This window comes from Montipora foliosa, chromosome 6 (genome assembly GCF_036669935.1).
Source record: "Montipora foliosa isolate CH-2021 chromosome 6, ASM3666993v2, whole genome shotgun sequence".
NCBI lineage: Eukaryota > Metazoa > Cnidaria > Anthozoa > Scleractinia > Acroporidae > Montipora > Montipora foliosa.
In genome coordinates, this window is record NC_090874.1 from 18,500,339 (window position 1) to 18,516,150 (window position 15,812).

The 15,812-nt window shown below is 39.0% G+C and overlaps 1 long non-coding RNA gene and 1 pseudogene across 1 annotated transcript; both read left to right on the top strand.

Annotated features, from left to right (window-relative positions):
- The first annotated feature begins 2,094 nt into the window (after window positions 1-2,094).
- On the top strand, window positions 2,095-3,127 carry LOC138005124 (uncharacterized; annotated as a pseudogene).
- Window positions 3,128-5,309: 2,182 nt separating this feature from the next.
- LOC138006900 (uncharacterized) lies at window positions 5,310-8,058 on the top strand. Its single transcript, XR_011123954.1, has 4 exons — window positions 5,310-5,400; window positions 6,051-6,226; window positions 6,666-6,752; window positions 7,926-8,058. It is a non-coding gene; the product is annotated as an uncharacterized lncRNA (long non-coding RNA).
- The last annotated feature ends 7,754 nt before the right edge of the window (window positions 8,059-15,812 follow it).

The following is a 15,812-nucleotide window of genomic DNA, read 5'->3' on the forward strand; positions in this document are numbered from 1 at the left end:
CCCAAAGACTTTACATCCTGTAGTTTCGCTTTACATTTTGCTGCCCTTTCTTGCAACGACGTGAAATGACACCGACGAGAGATTTTTAATGTTCTCACTACACTTCCACGCCCTTCTTAACAGTTTAATTCCGGGATAATTGCTAAGTATTTTGCTAACTGGAGATTTAAAAAAAAAGGAGATTTAGCATCTCATTAAAGGCAAACGAGAAGCGTCAGGCAGAATTTGAAATCTCCCGGCGTTTTGCCAAACTTAATTTAAAGAACTTGTCTTATAGAGCGACTTTCATATGACCTTGAAAATTAAACGTAAAAACAGAACGTAAACAAAAATTCAAAACATTAAATTGGCTTATCGAACAAAAACAAATGAGCGCGAATTTTCAATGGCTTAAGGCGGCGAAATACGAGATACAAAAACCCTCAACTTGTCGCGCAACATTGTTTCGTTGCAAGTTTTGGTCGATGTTTCCCGTTTTTCACCTTGCGTGATCAACTTGACCCGCAAGTAAAACATTTGTTGCGGGTTGATGAAATGCACGGCGCTGATTGGTTGATTTGCTAGTGCACGAGCGCATTTGTTGCGCGACAAGTTGTAAGCTTGATGAAAAACGAGCAACAAAGCCAAAATTTGTTGCTCAGAGTAGATCCGCGCTCTACTTTTCGCAACAACTTTCTTCAACCCGCAACAAATGTTTTTGTTGCTCGACAAGTTGATCATGCAAGGTGAAAAACGGGAGACAAACCCAAAACCCAAACTTGCAACGAAACAATGTTGCGCGCGAAGTTGAGGGTTTTTGTATCTCGTCTTTCGCCGCCTTAGCGAACGCCGATGCAAACAACGTCTTCTTTCCATGGAGCTTTCTGGAAAGTTTCGCTCTGACGTCATTTGAAATGCAGCAATGTGAATGGGCAATCGAACTGTTTACTGCCCATATTAGGAGTTTCCTTGGCGGGAATAAGGAGAAGCTTTGTTTTAATCTTCCCAAACATTGGTCCGTGAAACAAATTGCGTACACTTTTTTCAAGGTCATTCAAAAGTCGCTCTATGTGCTCATTTCTTGCTAAGGGTCTGCAGCTTTCAAGCAACTTCTCAAAAACGCCGACCATTGAGAGCCAAAAACTTCTGAATTTTGCAACTCTTTTCGCAAGCTAAATGTTTCCAATAACCCAGGAATAAAACCAGCAATTAAATAGCGGGCGTTGACGTTAAGCGAGAAAACTGAAAAACGTATTCGTCGTATGCTCACGTCTTCCTTGACACCTAAAGGCTGGATTTACTAGCGATACAAGCATGCGCACTAGCAAAAACCACAGACGCAATAACTTGCTGTAAATTGCTGTCTTTAGTCCTATGAAAAAGCAAAAGCGCTACCGAGTCATTTGGGTAAATATTGCTCGTACCCATTCTTCCGTCGCCAGCGTTAACCCTTCCATTTCATCCGGTTCACGGTTTTTATAGAGGGGACAGCAAAAAAAGGTAAAAGAATTCCAAATGTACATGTACGCAGAGCGTACAGATCTCTTGGTTTTGTTAACATAAGTAAGTTCTCGTGTGAAACCCAGCTAATAACTACAATTGAGGAAATGGGACGAGACTGGGACGAGAGCTCGAACCAGTTGGACGTATATAAAATCGCTCTCCCATTTCTACTGCATTACCGGATTTTTTTATCTTAATTATGACCCAGAGCGATAATCTCCGCTAGTATCGTTCTTCCGGTTTTTTTTTATTTATAACTCATCCTTAAGTAAACTGTAACTCTGGCCCGCCTAAATTAGCTGAGGCTACCTGTGGGTCAGTCATATTCTCTAAATTTTTGTATCAATAAAGTAAATGTTGTTGTTGTTGTTGTAAATAGACAAGGCTCTCGATAATAGTGATCAATCAGACCTCATCATTGTGGACTTTATCAAAGACTTCGATGTTGTTCCCCATCAGAGACTAACTAACAAACTTGATTATTACGTGGCCATCTCTAACGCGCTGGCTAACCAACTGGCTTACACCCAGGGAACAGTCTGTTGTAGTTGATGGTGTCTCATCTCCTACAGTTGATGTGGTGTCCCTCAAGAAACTGTCTTAGGATCCTTGATGTTCCTCTTACATATATATGACATTGGTGATAATTGCATGCCCGTCTACCACACACCATTTTGCAGATGATACCATCTTTTATAGTATTATAGAGTGAACAAGTGAGGCTGAACAACTCCACATGCATAGAATACTGGTCACAGATACGGCTGATGCAATTTAATTAATCCAACTAAATGTTTTGTCATGAGAATAACCAGAAGGTGTGAACCTATTATTATTATTTTTATTCTAAATTAATGGGCCACTCACTGAAATCATTGTCACACTATACATATCTTGGTGGTGAGCTAGCTATTCCAGACACTGGACTACCACATTAACCACATTGATAGTGGTAAGGTAAACAGAGCAAACCAAACCCTTGGCTTCCTGCGAAGAAATCTTGGTAACTGCCCCGAAAGATATAGCCTACAAAGCATTAGTGCAACCTCATTTTGAATATGCAAGCCCAGCCGTATGGGATCTTTGGATGGTCATGCTTGTTAAGCAAACAGAAGCTGCACCAAAACGATTTGTGAAGGATTGACCCCTTTACCTTGTACGTTTTGTTTTCCCATTTCAGACTACGTGATTTTTTCAAAGGAATTCTTCTTTTGTCTTTTGATAAGTTATTCGTACATAAGCACATGCATAAGAGAACATCTGAAAGAAACTGTTCTCTAGGTAACATCACGTGGTCTGAAATGGGAAAACAAAACGTACAAGCTTAAGAGGTTGATTAATTGATTGTTGGAAGCCAACACCTGGAACTGTTGTAAATTTACTAAACGATCTGAACCGGCCTCCCCTTCAGAACAGAAGGAATATTACCCGCCTCACGCTACTCCATAAAGCCATTGATGGTGAATTCGCATTGGAACTACGATCCTTCCACAAAGACAAGTTCACTGAATTGAAACCAAACAGTAAAGCTTACAGAAACTCATTCTAATGTCGAACTATTAAAGAATGGAACTCATTGCCTAACAATGTTTTGGATATAGTAACTAAATCAAAGGATTTTCTTTGCGCGTTCAGTTTTCCTTAGGAAGCAAATGTGGAGCTTAGAATCTACGACGACGACGTCGACGAAAACGCCACAAAACAATGATATCATTGGTTAGAAGAGCATATATAATCGTGCTGCACGTGCGGCACGGATTTTAGCTCATATTTTTGCGGTTATCTGCCTGACGACGACATGAAATCACTAAATTTTAGGTTTTGACGACAACGTGAGCATGCAACAGAGAACCTTTCATTCTCTATTTTCAGTCTGAAACCGCTTGTACCAATTTATTTTTAGGAAACTTCGCCCACATTGTGCGACGTGAACGAGATGGAATAATCGCGAAATACTTTTACTAGAGCAAAGTTCTATTTTGAGGTGACGTTTTCGTCGACGTCGCCGTCTTAGATCTTAAGGTCCCTGATTCTGCAAAGTCGACGGCTTTTGTTACGAGAGAGTCAACTACTGTTAATGTCATTCCAAAATACAAGTTCATAGTTAGAAGTTGTTCCAACCGTTCCGAATTATTAAGACTAAGCCCATGAGTTTGTTTTGAATTTATATACAGATATTTCAAACTCCGTTAGTTGATAGCGACCATATTTTTCTTAGACGTTTAGACTCGGTACATGATATGTATTTAAAAAAAAATGTGAGCTCGGTGATATGTATTTAAAAAAAAAAATGTGAGGTGGACAATTTTGCGATCGTTCCCGAATCGAAACTTTCAATAAAATGTTATCAACGTCACTTATATTTTATCTTTATTTAATGATCCTTAAAGCAACCAAACCATGGCCTGGTTTTCCCCACTTATAGATTCAGAGGACAAAAGTTTCTAGTTTCGAGATAACTTCCCCTTAATTTATCGATTATCAGTCGAAAAACGAATCTGATTTCCAAAAGGGGATATTATGAATGTTTCCGCTAAACAAAGAGAATCCCTGGCCTCTGAAACAACCTTTTTGTTCGGCCATTTTAAGTCACCCATGGAAAACGGAGAACGTTTTTGCCACGGAAAACGTTTGGCCAGAATTTGTAAGCTTGGTCTGAGATATGAGTGAATGGAAATCAAGTCATTTTGTATTTTACCTTCATTCCATAATGTTTGTTTTTATTCCTTTGGCGATGCCATGTGTTCCTTGCGGCTGATAATAATTCCCCACTTAACTATTCATCAATCTCCTTGATCCGGCTTCCTTGTAGACGTCCTCATGGGTCAAAACATTCCCGTGCTACGCAAAGCAGGCACAATTTCTATATGATTTCACTGCCAAGCTATGCCGCTTGCCTTTCTTAACAGGCGTATGCCGATCTGTTCAAGGCGTCACATGATCTTGAAGATTCTATTTGAAGAGAAAATCGGCGTTGGTTCGGTTAAATTGCTATTAAAACGGCAATGGAAAATTCTAAACTAGCGAACCGTTCCTAGCGTCATGTTTTCGTTATGAACAACGAAATCCCTTCTTCAGAAATAAAAAATAGGTAGACTATCCATACTGTTTTCTTCATCCAAACGTAGTTATTTCGATTCAACAAAGGGTTATGCCAAGGCAGGTGGGACTGATTTCTTGGAAATATAGCCACCTTCTTAATTATGCATTCAAATTACTATCCCAAGAATACTTGGCTTTGCGGCTGTTGTCCACACCGTGTTTCCTTGTAGGTGAATGTGACACAAGACATGACATAGAATCAACTTTACTCAACTACGAGCTAAGGAAAAACATCGGAAAGATGGCAAGTGATATTCATGCGTATCTTTAAGCAACCCAGTTAAAAAATCATCGAATGGGGAGGATGTATTATCAAAGCTTGTCTTTACAACTGAAGGGAATTTACTAAATATGCATGTATCAGTGATGGTTTCCTTCGTGTTGCTTGCCCGTCATAAAACAAACAATCCTTTCTCTCCTTGTCCTTCCCTCTATTTCACGTAGGTATAAGTTAACAGGACAAAATGGTTTACCTGTTCTCTCTCCACTCTCTTTCTTAAGTATAAGGCAGAATTTTCAATGACCAAGGCAGTTTTTGGAATTATACAATTCGCATTAAAACAAGCACAGGTTGAGAAAAGAATATAATACTCTTTGCTTGATATCTTTAAATAACTCCTAGAAAATTTGAAATTTACAAAATTAGCTCTTTATTCATTTTATGTGTCACGAATTAACAATGTTAACAATACGCTCAGTCTTCATCTTTCTATGTTTTTCACAGTCGAAGGTTCCGCAGAAAAACGGATCGAGATTGAGGCCGCAATTTCATGTAACCAACTACAGGAAAAGAATTCCGAATCTCGGACCAGACAGGTACTTGGAATTACTCAAGACAAAACTAAAAGTCATAATCTACAAATAGTTATTTTCTGTAAGGCCGGTTTGTTAAAAGGGAGAATGGGCAGCCCACGAGCGGGAAGTCAACTGATAGGGACAATTTTTGACGTTATTAAATCCCAAATATGGAAAAATTACTCAACTCTTTACCATTGAAAAAAGGTGAATTCACTCTGGACGGGCAGGAAAGGTGACTGTTGATTGATAAAGCAACTTCGTTGAAAAAAGTCTCTAGTAAACTAGTTGAAAAGGATTCTTAAATTGATTTGTACATCATGCGAGGTAAGAGGACTTTTAAAACTTGATTAGAATGAACTGAGTGTGATTCTGAAGCTGTTTTAAACTATTTCCCCTGTTTTTGTGGCGAGTCGCTACGGTTCCCACCGCAACCTTTTCCTCGAAGTAAACAGAGGTGGATTTTAATTCAGTACTGGAGCTGTATCTAATATATTTACGTATATATGACTTGCTTTTATGTTTGTTGGCTATTGAACATACCATTCATAAAATTAAAATTAAAGAATTAAGAGTGAGAACCTCGATACAGTCTAATAAAAAGAAGATTATTTAGAACGAACGGTTAGTTTCGGATTAAAATAGCATTTATTTCTTACTTTTGTTTTCAGGAATCTTGACTGTATGTTACTTCGCTTTCCATGTAGTCGCCTTCACAAAGTCTTTTCCGATTAAGAAAAGTGTCCCAGGTTGTCAAAGGAATAACAGAATTCGTTTACTCCTGAGAAGTGCTTTGGTTTTATCACATGAATTGGCGCGAAAAAGCACTGCTATAAGCCAAGAAGTAGTAAGTTTCATTTGAACTGATAAATTTCCCGTTTACAAGGAATATTTGTCGAGAGATTTTTCATGGTCGTTGCCCAGATATTACAAGTAATCCAACTAATCTTTAGTCGTTTATTGATTGATGCTGATACCTCCCATTAAAGCTGGGTCGTTGGTTCAATTCTTAGTTCAGTTTCATATTGGATCAGCATCCCAAAATTTATTCATTTTGTTTTGGTTTTGTTTTTGCGTACGAGATAAATGAGAAGCAAAGGCAATAAATACCAAACTGGTTTTTACGAACAAATCTTAAGCATTTGTTTTCTGCCAACAACCGGATGCCGTGTTTATAATTAATTAAAAAGGTCTATAATGAGAACTACGACAGGATAATGCATTGATGGTACCATAACTATAAAGATGTATCTCATTTGAACCATTTTGTCTTCTTTTTCTCTCAGTCCAGACGATGGCCACTAAATCCTTACCAAGACAGTAACGTCGATTTTATTCTACCCATTGGAAGTTTCAATAAAACTGCAGATAAGGTGAATCGGACTCTTTTTAAGTAGCGTTATCTTTCATAACAATTTATGCTATCGTTCCTAGAGTAGCTACATTCTTTGAGTAAAAAGAGTTTCCAATTTTGAGGCATTCTCGTTCTCCTCGCTCTTCAATTGTTTGTTTGATTCACCATTTTTAAAATCATGTATTGTATCTTGTATGAATATTTCAGCTGTTCATCATCAGGAATGAACCACAATCTGCAACTGAGTGAACGTTTTTTCAGACCTGATTATTTTAAGATTCATTTTCGCATTGGTTTTCATTGATAAAATTATGCACATGTGTGTCTTGATTGGTTTAGAGGCACAGAACCCGGCGGGAAAGGTGTTTTAAATGTAGACAGTTTCGTCTGAGAGGACGATCACATAGTCCAACGAGAGCGAGATATCATCTATTGGAGTGTTGTAGGTCCGTGGAGTGTTGTAGGTCCATAGATTCTTAAACTGTGTATTCATTCAATAATTCTTTGGCTGCACTCACGTGATAGGACGGCCATTTTGGTGCCAATAGAAAAATGTAGCTCATGTTTTGCATAATAAGAGTCGAATTCGTAAAAGACTTTTTCGCTATTGCTCCGACAAGCCCGCTTTGACATCAGGTGCAATCAAAGATCTAGAATTAGTCCGAAAAAGAGCGGGAATTCGGTTAGGATTGGCCGTATTTATACTAGAAGACGCCTAAGACGTCCAGACACGTTAAACGTCTGGCTAATATAAATACGGGACGCACTTAACTTCGACCGCTAGAAATCAAACTCACAATTTTCTTCAAAAGATACTGGGATTTAATCACCAAAGAGACTGTGTGCATTTCATTGCTAAGTGCGTCCCATCGTAGTGCGTCTCGTCTTATACTAGACGGCTTAGACGTCTGAGACGACTAAGACGTCTGTTAAGTGCGTCGTTTAGACGAACTTAACTTGAGACGTTTAATTCGTCTGGCGTTTAATGCGTCCACCTTATTTCCCGTGTTTATACTAGTCGTCTAAGACGTCTAAGATGTCCTCTAGTACAAATACGGCCATTGGAATTAAGAGGCTACAAAAAAATATTGTCTAGACGTTAGAGCTCTCAGCGAAGGGCCCGAGCGTTCGGGATAGAACAGAAGTGTGCTAACGTCTGCCAGTGGCTTAACGTTTGTTTCCCTTATTTCAGCCTTTAACAATCCTAAAGACAAACTATCGTATATTGAAGACATGTATCTTGCTACTGGACAACTCCACAATCGAGCTCGATAAATTCCAGGCTGCCAGAAGTGTAGTAACGCAACTGAGGGGGCTGAAAGATCAGACAGAAACACTTATTTTGTGTTTGACAAAAATAATGGAACTCATGGGATTTGTAAGTACAAGATACTTTCATTCATTTTTGGGTACTAAAAATGGGTCGAAATAGGGAAGTATCGATTGCATTAATGGCAATTTATCTCGCCGTTACCCACGCTCTCTTTGTTCCGTACTATAAGTTATGGACCGAGTTTTTTCCCGTTAACTTACATTACGGACCGAGAAAACGAGGTTAGTAAGATATTAATCATATCTCTGAGATTAATCCGGCGCACGGGCTAGGAAGCTAGTTTAAGTCAAGCGGAAGGTTCAACAGCCACAAAGATTGCCGTGTCAAAATGCGAAAAGCTAAATCTTCTTGGCTGTTTGAAATAGTGGCTTGCAAGATTCAAACACCGCCAGTTTACAAGTTTACATAACAGACACGACATGAAAAACTTGCTAGTACTGTACAATACGGCCCGCTTATTTAGCCAATCACAGCGCGCGTACTATCTGAGATATATAATCAACAACAACAACGACAACAACAAATCAAGTAAACCATATAAACGTGAAATCACCCAAATCTATAGTTTTAAAATTAAATATGAGCAAACAACAGTGAATTTATCATTTCTCCATGTTTACGTAAAAACTCAGTGTTCGAATCAACCTAGTCGTATGAAGTGAATGGAATGGAAAAGCCATGAAAAAGGTAACCCAAACGGTATTTTGGAGCGGCTTTTTCGTTGCCTCAGCCGCCGTAGTTGCTAAAACGTCCTTGCAACTATAAACCGGGTGATAGAGCAGTTTTCAAATGACTGTCGAAAGTAATTAAACGATTGCAATTGCTACGCTTAGCGATTGGTTTAAAAATCTCGCGCCAGTTTATCAACCAATGAGAAGAAAAACCAAAAACAATCGCGACTTGAACGCACGATTTTTCCCGCGCTTTGAGCAAGTTACTTAGAATAGCCCATTTCCGAGTTGCTACATGCCTCAGTTTCAAAGCGAGTCCTGGTGCACAACCATTCAAATGGAAAAAAGTTGCGTATTCTTATGCAAATCAAACTCATTTCTCCTTCAATAGTTGAGCACCAAGACTAACTTGGAAACCGAGGCAAACAGCAACACGGAAAAGTGGGCCTATTGTTACGAATTTGGATTGGTTCATCGCGCTTTTTGCACCTGCTGTGATTGGTCCCAGTAATTGCTTTGGTATTTGTTTTACGACACTTGTTGAAAACCGCTCTTGTGAAGGTCTAGCTTGATTAATGTTTGCATCTTCATTTTGCTACGTCGGCGAGGATTGAATTCTGAATCACTATTGTCTTGCTTTCTCGACAACTGCATTAACAGTTTGTAAGCTTTTTTATTTCTATAGGATCAAAATGAACGTGCTGACAATGACGAGACTGAACCACCAAAAACAGAGGTGATGAAGACCCTCATTCCCAATGCGCCGACTATAGAAGATGCTTCTCTTCGAACCAAGCTGTTACTGGACGAATTAAGCTCCAGAGTCGCAAACGATCTAATCACAGACATATGGAAAATTAAAATCTTGACTTGTAACTAAAAAGTTACAGTGAACAATGATTCCAGTTTAAGAATTTAACAACAAGATATCAATATTCATTGTAAGTTGTACTTCCTATGGGAGATAACGTAATGTTATATTACATTAATATGACTACATTGCAAGTAAGCTCAAGTATATAAGATATATATTAAATTAATATGCAACTCTGTCCGGAGTGGCCTACCATGGAATATTCCACGAGTCGCATGCATTTTCTTAGTAAAGACGGATCCATGTGGCTGGTTCAGTCTGTCTCTCTTTTTCATTGTAAAAAACATGTAATTTAACATTAAATTATCGTGTATTAATTAAAGCTGCATTTTACCTGTCGTCCTTGTGGGACCATTAATAGGGACTTTAAAATCTAGGACGGCGACTTCTGCGAAAACGTCATTTAATATTGCTAGCTTATGTTTCTCAAAGTGTTTCGTGGTTATTCCAGTTTGTTCAACTATCAAGGCACTGAATTTTGAGGAACAGTGTTGAAACTACGCATCGCGCAGAATACCTATTGTTTCCAGGAAATTTACTCACAGTCGAAAAAAAGTCTCGTTCTGTAATATTAAGAGGAAAGCGTAATTACGGCACTTTTTGATTAGTTGACATTTGCGCGCACTGTCCTCTGCGGGGAATAGAACTTTGCTCATGAACTTGAAGAGGTGTGGAACGAGAACAAAAGACAGAAAGACTATTGTTTTTCTTCTTTGTTTTCGTATCCCATTGCAACCCGATCTGATTTCACACGTTTGCTTTGGGAATCTTCCTTAGATTGAACTTGAAATCTTGCCATTTCACGTCGCAGATTGGCAGAGAACGTACAGGAAAAAAATGTACCGCAAGTTGAAAAGCGTACGCGCAATGCCATAGGCCAGTTTCGTATTCTAACGGTTGGACTGGATCTAGAATGAAATGGAGGCTAATGAGGACAAATTAATTTGCATTTGAAAAGATTTGCCCGCATTAGCCTCCATTTCATGCTAGATCCAGTTCAGCCGTGAGAATTCGAAAATGGTCTATTAACTTACTAGCACTCTTATTTTGTCAGATCATTAACTTAAGGTAGTCATATTTGACATAGTTCGATGCTACTCTGGTTTGCAGAATTATTAGTGTAGCTTCAGAAAAAGTTGCGATTTATTGTTGCATGATCCCTAATCGTTAACCTGTTTGCAACGTGAGAACATCAACTTTTGCATATTAATTTCGCAATACATGGGTTGTTCAAGTTGTTTTTATGGCTGTCTACAGTAAACTTGCGTATGATCAATCTCTTTTGGTGAACGCTTATGTGACTGAGAGAAGAATTAATTAAAAAAAATTATTGAGAGCCCTCTTTCTCAAACGACCCGGTAGAGATCAGTCATGGAAAGGGTTTGGAAAGATCTAGAGTTGACAGAGCCCAGAAGCAGAAAGCCGCGGGGGCTATGACAAAAGCATTGGTATCTCTGCAATAAATAGAAGCCAGGGTTGACCTCTTGACGATCGTCATAGGAAGCCAAACCAAACTTAATATGTATAAAACTACGCTAAAGATAATATTTAATTAGTCTCCCCAAAAGTTACCACAGTATTGAACAAAAAGGATTAATCTTCGCAAAGTTGTAGCTTGTCTTTTAGAGAAATGCGTATATGAAAAAGCAAATAAACGTACGGATACATCAATAATATGTACTTAATGCGTGTTTTCGTTTTTGAGTTTATACCTTTTTCCCATTTTTTTTCTCCGCCTGCGTGGTGTAGCTTACCAGCGTGCTTATACTCTCCCAATCTTCCTCTTCTTGCAACTCAGTTCGTTCACAGCCAAACCTCTCTCCGTTCTTTCTTTCCTCTTTTAATTTTCTTCACTTCCAGCTTACCTCTCGGTGACTCTGCCCTCTGGACTACTAGTTGTGTACTTTATCATGAAGCAAGACAGCCACTGCATAAACAAAGAAGAAATGCCCTATCAAAAATTAGACTTATTCTAGACTGGCTATGAACTGATATTCATAACATGGCTTTGATAGGTGCATGGAAAAACGCACGTTGAATTCGAACATCATAGGGGGTCAATGAGTGGAACGCGTGGGTCGAATCGAAGTTCGATTTCTGCAAGTCGTTTATCCTGCCTGTCTCCCAGACTCTTCACTTGCACCATCTATCAATGTTTTCGGTAATCACTTGTGGAATACAAGATGTCACAAATCTACTTCGAGAAAAAATTGTCAATTTGGCTTTAGTTATATTAAATCCTGATTGGAAAAATTATATTTATTGAAATTTATTTTCGCTTACGATCGGTATGCATGCTTGACGCGATCCTCTATGGCGTCAGGGGAACAAAATCGGTAGTTGTCCTTCGTAGGGTGGGTTACTTCTTGTTAAGGGTCGTCAAGCATCCTTGATAGGGTGGTTTTCGTTATCATAGAGCGTGTTCCTTATTATACAGGTTCTTTCCGTATATGGTGGCTGCATTCGTCACAGGAGGCTCACACCTTCTAATGGGGTAATATTTTCGCCGTAGGGTTGGGTCATTTCGTCGCCCCTCTGATGCCGTAATCCCCGGACGTCTTTGTCTTGTCTTATATTTGTTCTTTTTTTGCTGACCATCTGATCAATGAACTATAAGTTCGATTTGGTTGTAATGACCAAGAAACAGCAATGCAATGCCTGTTAATTGTTACATCAGCTCTATTGGTATTAAACGAAACATGGCCTGGATGCTCACGTCCTCAGTTCGCCGGTTTTGGCACGTTCCATGATCATGAAGATTCGTTGCCGTCTCCTTCAAGCCTTGATGACGTCGAGTTAACTCTATGCCAAAGAAAGTGGGAACGTCAAGATCGAAAGACTACCTCAAAAACTGCATTGGCAACTTTAAAGGAGATCACCATATCAAATACCCCAACACCGCTGAATGCCTCAAAATATTTGCCACCTTACCAGTCACAACTTGCTAATGTGTGAGAAATGTGTCAGCTTTGAGACGACTGAAAACACAGTTACGAATCACTATGTCGCAGACGAGATTTGCAGAACTTGCATACATTGCAACACATCTACTACGATGTGGAAATCAAGAGAGGGTGTGGAAATTGACGTAATTAACCGAATCCTAAGGCTTCATCCCAGGAGAATCATTGGAACTCGCGAATATTCTCAATGGTAAATCTGTCTGACTGATTCAGAGAACCACTGTGACTTAAATCAGGATAGGGAACTTTAGGGAGTTAAATCTAAAATTTTCCCGAATTCCTTTCGGTGCTCGCTGTTTTGGAAAGCAAACACTGTTTTTTTCTTGGTCCGCCCCATCTGATGGGATGTCTTGATGCAGTACAGGATATGTTTCCTGGGGATTTGCCCAATCTGTAATACTACTAATAATATAATGTCTTCAGAAAACATCCTGGATTCATATTCGCTAGCGGGAGACAGACAATATTCTAAAATTGTGAGCTTAAGAGCAGCATAAAATCCTGCTAACAAAGAAATATTATTTCGCCTGAGTAACCGTATTGTATTTATTATCCTGCAGTAAAGTAGTATTCGCTGTTAAAATGCGCAAAAGCGAGAAAGAAAACAGACTATAGAAATAAATGGATGATTTTTCGTTGATCTACTTTAAATCTTAATTAAACAATATCTGATATTTTCTGACAATTCAAACCAACGACAAAGTCCAAACTACAGGAAAAAAAATTAATGTAGGTGTCCGATTCACAACTATAATTTTTTCCCGTGGAAACCAAGATGATTGGGGATAACATCTTAATATATTCATTTATTCACACAATGATAAATGTCTGACGTTTATAAGTATATAAATATAGCTGTGGAAAGGAATAAATTAGTTGCACACCTCCTTTCAAAATTCGTTGATATTATCTCTGAAGAACTGTGCTATAAGGCAACACCCGCTTTGAAAAAGTTAAGTGAGCCATATATTCCCAACCTTGATTTTTGAGTAAAGCTCGTTGACTCTTTATTTTGATTTCCTCGTTGAGAATACATTCAATAATTTCAATGAAAATAATTAATTTTTCACGTTTCTTCTTGTTCATTTAAAACTCGAGAACTTTGTTAGAAAATAGTAAATCCCGTGCCCCTTGAAAATGATCTCTGGTAACGTCTTACTTAAGAAAAATTAAACTGTATATTGAAGAGGTTGAACCCATTGCTCCAACTTACTGGGAAACAGTGTTTCATTGCCCTACTTGGCATTCACATTTTATTGAAAGAAATTCTCTGTTATTGATTATACAGTACGATAATTAGGCCAATGCTATAATTTGTGGTGGTGGTGCCTTATAGCACAGTTCTTCAGCGATAATATCAACGAATTTCGAAAGGAAGTGAAAGGATCGCAGTTTCTCTAAAGGGCTCTTTGATCCGCCATAAAGTTTTGATAAGCGAGAAACCGGCATTTGATGCGAGTTAAGCGAAAACGATGATCGAGCTGGGGGAACTGACGAAATAACCGAATTGTCACACTAACAAATATAAAACAGGTCTGCAGAGAGTACACGTAAATGTTGAAGCAACAATTGGACACCTTCAGTTTAACAACTGTCGGTTTAGCTGTTATGTGGTCTCATCGATCAGTAGTCGATTCAGAAGATTACGCCAAGCCGACCACATTGCTGAAGGAAAGCCCAGACCACAACACCGGGAACTCCATGCCTTACTCTTTTCGCACTAGTGTGCAAGGTCTTTAACGTCCCATAGGGTTTATAAACATTGAAGGGTTGTGAGACGGGGCCTACGGTTTATAGTCCTTATCCGAGAGGACTTGAAAGTCTAACCATTTGCGGATGTTATTACTAAGGCAGCACTTTCACCACGGTTATTTTAAGACCCCGAGTCTTGGCCGGCCGGAGTCGAATTCACAACCTCCCGCACGGCAGCCCGATGCTTAACCAACTGAGCCACCGGTGTGCGGTGATATAAATATATATTTGTCGACTCAGGAATTGAACCACCTTAAAGCCATGAATAATCCATTAAGTTTTTATGAGATTAATTTGCTAGGAAACAAGTTTCAAGTCAGATAAGGCGCTATAATTTAGAAAGAAGTACATTGCACCACCAGACACAAAGTCTTGAAGTAATTGCACCACGATCCTTTCTCACTCAATCTTGCACTTTACTAATATGGAAACAAATTGAAAATGGGCCCCTCGACAAACGCGGTTCCAAAGTTGAAATCTTATTTAGACTCTGATTTGGTGGAAATGGTTGAGTTAAGACTCAGGATGAAGTTCGGTAACCAGGAACATAGAAGAAAGAATTCTACTCGACTGAAAAAAATAGATACTTGGGCCTACCAAATCTCAACATTTCTTGTGGTTCTTGTCTGAAAATAAAGGCTGTTCACGGATTCATTTCATAATACGTCTCCCCTAACTGTTTTTCAAGTTAGAGTGACATCGGTCGGTGAGGTTACCCTGTCGATTGGGACGGTCAAAATACTCGTCACCCCTCCCCAACAAAATATTACAAAGATACGGACGAGCTAGTAGCTAGTTAATATGTACACATAAGATAATTCCCAATATTGTCTTCCCTGGCAATGGCAAGTCATAAAGCAAACTTTGCACACCAAAATGAGAATCCCCTGGCTTTAACGAACGGCATGTAATGTCTAACTTCCAAAAATTACAACTCTGCGATGGACATAAAAAGAGGGCGATGTCTAGCTTAACTTTCATTTTAAGGAGAGGTTTGCTAGGCAAGTAACATCAAGAAAAAAAAAGAAAAAAGAGAACCATGAAAGGTAAGATCTTAGATGATGTTTAGAGGGAAGGCCGCCGGGGAGACTCTTTAAGTCAATTTTTATGATAATTGATCCGTTCGGACGCATGGCCAAATTTTCGCTTTTCTCTTTCGTTTGATCGATTCTTCACTGTAGCTAGGCCCAATTACTGTTTCAGTCGATAATTCATTCTCGTTGTTTCTCTACAGTTTTGGTGACAATCTGCATACTGGCCACCTTTTCTATGGTTCGAACAGCTACAAGGTGTCAACTTGACACAACCACAAGATCACTGCTGAACAATATGAACCCAATGATGCGCAAGCTAGGAGTTAAACTGCTCGAGACAAAGGCCACCATTGTAAGTATCCGTCCCATACTCAGCATGAAGTATTGAAGGTTCTATGTCTTGGCCAGGTTTACCGATAAATGGATGTAATCATGTGCGCACCAATTTGATA